This window comes from Arachis hypogaea, chromosome 20 (genome assembly GCF_003086295.3).
Source record: "Arachis hypogaea cultivar Tifrunner chromosome 20, arahy.Tifrunner.gnm2.J5K5, whole genome shotgun sequence".
Taxonomy (NCBI): Eukaryota; Viridiplantae; Streptophyta; class Magnoliopsida; order Fabales; family Fabaceae; genus Arachis; species Arachis hypogaea.
In genome coordinates, this window is record NC_092055.1 from 110285717 (window position 1) to 110291853 (window position 6137).

A 6137-nucleotide genomic window follows, 5' to 3' on the forward strand; every position below is an offset into this window, starting at 1 on the left:
TAGCTGATAACTAGACTGTGGATAATATCTTTTTAGTTCCTTTGGCAACAAGGACAGATTGGTTCAATTGTTGGTATTTGCCAGTTGAGAAACAAGAAGATGGGTAAATTGCCATGAAGAATTTTTTACATGAATATTTTTATTTTGTGAGGAAGAGATAGCTTCCAAAGAAAAGTCCAGAGAGTTTTCTATTTTAAAGTCTTAGGACACATTTCAATGGAAATATGATAAAAGAAATAAGCCATTTTGACTCAAATTGTACCCTAAATTAAAGTGGTAGAGGAGGGGGAGGTGAGGAGGAGGGGTGGTGGTGGTGAGGGTAGTGGAGTTGAGAATGTATGATTGAGGGTGGTGGTAATGAAGTGGTGGGAGGTTCAGACATTGAGGAAGAAGAAAAAGATGGAGGAGGAGTAAAACGACGTCGTTTAGGCACAAATGGCAAAAACGATGTCGTTTAATCATGTCATGTCATCTCTCCAGTGATGGAAATAGACGGAGGAGCCAACTTGAGTCAGGCCTTAAAGTTTCAGGGTATAATTTGGGTCAATTGAAAATTGGATGACTAAATTGAGTTAGGGTCAACTTTCAAAGGTCATTTTGAGTATTGACTCCAGGGGTGGAGCTACATGAAGAGAAAGGGAGGCAACGGCCCCCTAATTTTAATTTTTTACATGTAAATTATATGTAAATTTTAGTTTAACTCCCTTAAAATTTTATTTTAGTCTTATTTTATTGTGTAAATATTTTTGACCCATCTAATGTTTCATCTAGCTCCGCTCCTGATTGAATCAAATTTACCATTAAAAAATAAGACTAAAAAAGATAAGTAATTAATCTATTATTCACTGTAACTCTTTTAATTAAGTTAATACGTACTCAATACTAAACAAAAGAATTCAACAAATACACTTCGTCAATCCTAAATTTTAGAACTAAATTGATCACATTTTTATTGGTTCTTTTTTCTTACTACTTTTAGCATTGGTTGCTATACTTGGCTATTTTAGTTGAACTTAAAAAATTTCATCTTATTTTTATACCTATATTATACCTATATTAGAAAAGCATGTTATTTTTTAAAATTAATTAATAAAATTTATTTATAAATCATATTAAAAATTGTATTTTTACATTTTTCAAGAAGATGTTTATGTAAGCTGGTTAGAAAATGAAAACCTGATAATAATAATACTTGGTGGCAAAGAATGAAAGAGTTGGTATGTTAGAAAACTAATGGTAGAAGAAAGAGGAGAAAAAAATCAGCTCATAAAATTGATGGTAGAAGAGAGGAGAAAAAAAATCAATGCATGAAAAGAGGAGTTGGAGATACTCAAATTTTAAACATAACACTGAAAATTTTTTCAAAAGTAATGAATGAAAATTTTGGAAAAAAAATGCATTTTCAATTTTGTTTTATTTTTTAAAAATATTTTATTGAAAATATTTTCAAAATGTTCAATCAATTATATTTTTATGCCTTATTTAAATAAAAATAAAAATGCTCAAACTAATCAACACCTAATAATTAGTGTTTTGTATTATGTTTGGTGATAAATTAAATATAAGAATGAACAAATGATAAAAATTAATTTATTCTTATTTTTTTCATACAAAAAATTAAAAAAATATATATATAATAATAAAAATATAATTATAAAAAATTGATAGAAATAATAAAAAATAAAAATAATAAGTTATGTCTCTTTTTAATATCTCAGTATCTTTCATGTCAGAAAGAACATAAAATACACTGATTCATATTTCTAAATACAATGTATACGTCTATGTCTAATCTGTTAAATATAATTTTATATCTATATGTCTTTGTCTCAGTGTTTCGTGCATGTAAACAAATATAACCTTAAAGACTTGAATAGTTTTTAATGTTTCACAAATTGTATGACGATTTGTAACTATGTTTCTTTATCAAAAACCACCGCCAAACGCTGTCCACCATCACGGGTTTCTCCTCGCGCGACGCAACCATCGCCGCCCGATCACGTAGCACCTCTCCCTTCGCGATTCGCAGCGCTGCCGATCACCGCAACACCCTTCCTCTCTCTCTTATTTCCACCTTGTTGTAGTCAACCCATAATATGCCGAATGGTTTTTTTAGTAGATATGCAGATGGTTATTTTAATTCTTATATGGATGGTTATTTGATTGGAATGGATTTAGTTAGATACAATTAAAATATGCTAGATATTCACTAGGTATGTGGATGATTATTTTTATCCTTAAGTGGATGGGTATCCTTAAGTGTCGATGAGGTCATTGTTGACGAACCAGTGGCGGTGAGGTGGATCTCGGCGGCGATGATGGGGCTGGTTGGCGACCAAGCGATGGCGGTGACAACAAATGATTTGGAGGAGAAGCTGGTGTTTTGGTAAATTAAAATATAATAAATGGTTAAAATTTTTAAATTATTGAATGAGATTTTTTGGTTGAATAATTTGAATGAAGTTTTTTTTTTAAATTTTATTAAGTCAAATTTTTAGCCCATTATTCACGTTGTTCAAATTCTCCGTTGTCTTTCTAGCAAAGCCATAAATTTAGTGTGTTCTCTTAACGATAAATGCAGAATTGATAGTGTAAACCCCGCTAAAATCGGTAAATTATTAGTTAATATATTGAATTTTAATTAGGAAAGTTAAAAATACAAAACTAATATTAAAATAGGATAGAGCTCATCGAAACGAAAATTTTGATACCAATTTCGATAATTTGGCCCAAAATCGGACCGGAAGGGCCGAACCGGTTGAACCGAGGCCCAAACCGGACCCATGGGTTCAACCGGGCCCCTAACATAAATGAAGCAGCAGCTTCATCTTCTCCATTTCACCACAGCAACGAAAAACACAGCAAGGGGAGAAGAGAAGAAACCTAACCCTCACCATTCCTTCCAACTACCATAACTTCCTCATCCGGGCTCCGATTGCCGCACCGTTCGCGGCCACGCGCTCAGCGCGTCGAGCTCTACCTTTCTATCCAAACAATTTCTCTGGTAAGCCTTCTATTGAGTTCAGAATCTCTATCCCTCTTTCTTTGGTAAACTTGAAAACCTATAGTGAATCTTGTCCAATTTTTGTGTTCTAGGTTCAAGTTAGATTCCGGAACTTGTGGGCTCAAGCTATTGAGCATATGGGTATGGTAAGAACACCCTAACCCTAGCTCAATCTTGTTTTTGGTAATAGAGAACTGAATTGGAACATATATATGTGTATTAGGTGTAGTTTAAGAGGGTGTTTATGCATTGAACTTGAATTTGGATTACTTGGAGCTTTGTTGGTGACAAGGCTTGCTTTGGGGCTGTTTGATTGAGCTTGAAGGGGCTGTGATTTTATGTTGAGAAGCTGCCTTGGGTGAATTAAGTGATCGGCCAAGGTATGGTTTAAGTTTCGCACGTTTAATATTTACGGTGTTGTGAAAACTTAGGTTAGAGGAACCATAGAATAAGTTGGATTGTTTGTTGTATTTAATGATTAGCCTTGTAATGTTGTTAGAATAGATTTGTTAGTGAATTTATATATTAGAATTATGAGGTGTGAAAGCTATTAATGGTGTGCTCTTATATTTATTTATGATGGATTAGAATTGGTGTTTGTTAATAAGGATGTAGAGTTGTGTTGTGGTGGTATTGTATATGCTGTAACTAATTATGTAATGATCGGAATTGCATGAGACCAAGTTTGGGCTAAACTTGGGAATATAAGGAACTAAACTGGAAATTTTGGGACCTTTTTGTTAAATATACAATTTATGGCAAATTTTTAAAGTTAGGTTGTTAAATCTGTCCAGCAGCAGAAAAGATCAAACAGGCAGCAACTTGTTTGTCTTGCTGCGACTTTTACGAGTTGAGTTTTGGAGCGAAACCAATTTTGTTATAAAATTTGATTAACTTTCTTTAGTTCTCTAAAATTTCAGAATTTCAAGAGTTGAGGATTGGGAGCTGTGAATTTTTGAATATTGGTGGTCAAAACTAAAAAGAAACAGATTTCAGCAAGCTATGCATCAACTTCCAATGCTTGTAACTCTTAGAATTAAATAGAAATTGGGTTGCAACCAAGACACACTTGTTTTTAGATGAGCTAGGGGTTCTCAAATCAAAATTTAGCTTAATTGGAGTTTTGTAATAAAAGTTATTCCAATTGAAAGGTACTAAGCTTGTTGGTTTTTAAAACAGATTTTGTCTCATTTTTACTTAACTTCCAGGTAATGTAACTTTTTCATTAAAAATGGTATTGACTCAGAACCAATTGAGAAAGAAACCTGGATGAGTAAATTTTAACTAAATTAATTTTCAAAGTCATTGGATTTAACTTGGATTTTATATTGAATTTTGAATATCACATGCTGCTGCTGTTTTTCTGGTTTTATGCACTGCAGAGCAGTCACAGATTTTCCTTTATTCCTGAGGCTAGAAAAATCAGAAAATTATGATATTTAGTTTGTTAGAAAGCTTATTTCAATATGAACGCCTGGACATAAAGTTTGTGCAATTCCGAGTTCATTTGCTATATTAAAAACAGAAAAGAAAATAGAGTGTCGAGGATGTCTTAGTGATAGTCATGAGTTCGAGAAGTTAAAGTTCAATCCTCGTGTGATGTGATTGATTTAATGTTAGAGTTGGATTGATTTTAAGATTATTCGATATTAAGAAGGATGATAAGAGTTTGATAAAAAGTTTGGTCAGGACCCGGAAAGGGTAATCAAGTTGAATTATAAGGGAATGACGATGAAAAATGTGAAAGGGAGGTTGTTAATAAAGGAGTTAATATGCCATGGCTTGATGAATGATTAAATAATGATTATGACTATGAAATGGCTTATGAATAATGCTATCTGAGATACGAGTTCCCTGGGTAAGAGCCGTGGCTCGCCACCACGTGTTCCAGGTTGAATCTCGATACTCTGTTGACCCTACGTCGTAAGGGTGACCGGGCACGTATAAATTCCCGGGTATGGATAGCCCCCATTGAGTGATTATATGATGATTGAATGTGAACTCTATGCATAGACTCTTGGGGATGCGCGACGGGGGACAGTCTAAGGTTTTCGGACTTGTCGGGTTGGCTGGATAACCGACAGATGGGCCCCATCAGCCATAGGACAGGCATGCATCATATGCATTTGTTTGTATTGATTGCTATGCATTTTTGGGTATGCCTAATTGATATATATTACCTGCTATTTGTTATACTTGCTATTTGTACTATTTGATTATTACTTGTGCGTGAACTTGTTTGGTTGCTTGTTTCTGTTACATTCTGAATGATGAAAGGATGGAGAAAACGGAGGAAATGGTTTGATGTTAGGTTAAGCTTGAACTTGAGTAAGTTAGGCAGATTTAGAATACCTACCCCTGTTTATGGCTTCTGTTTAGTACTTAAGTTGGATAATTGAATAACGGAGTTCTAGGATTGCCTATGGCATTCTCAGGACCGTATTTCTTATACGCGTGGCACTTTTACCATGCTGAGAACCTCCGGTTCTCATTCCATATTGTATTGTTATTTTTCAGATGCAGGTCGAGAGGCTCCTCGCTAGGCGTCTGGATTCTGGAAAGCGAAGTAGTCCTTGGGTATATTTTGGTTTCTATTTGTATATATGTATGTATATGTGTAGCTTACTCTCCAAGTAACTTATGTATGCTGCTCCTCTTAGAGGTTGAGGGAGAGATAGGAGTTTACTTTGGTATTTTGGTATATTTTGGGGACACTTATGTATGTTTATATGTATATATGTATCCTTCGGCCAGCCTTAGCTTCGCAGGCTGAGTCAGAGGCTAGTTATGCTGTTCCTTGGCTTTTCTTTATCCCTTCGTTTATTGTTTTATCATGTTCCTATTAGGTTTCTTAGCACGCAAGTAATCCTATTCCTTGAGCGTTGCGCTTTTTATTTTGCGATTTTTGTTTACCCGCTCTGTTTCAAGGCTCCTAGTATATTATTTCTTTCAGTATTATATGTATATCCTTACTATTAAAGGTCTGTAATACCACACTACCTCTGTTCTATGACTTAAGCATAAAACACTGTGTAGTAGGGTGTTACATTATGGTATCAGAGCAGTTCGTTCCTATAGAGCCTGAGGACGGACTGATTGTGCTTTTGTGCATTCTCTGTGTATGTGTTTATGT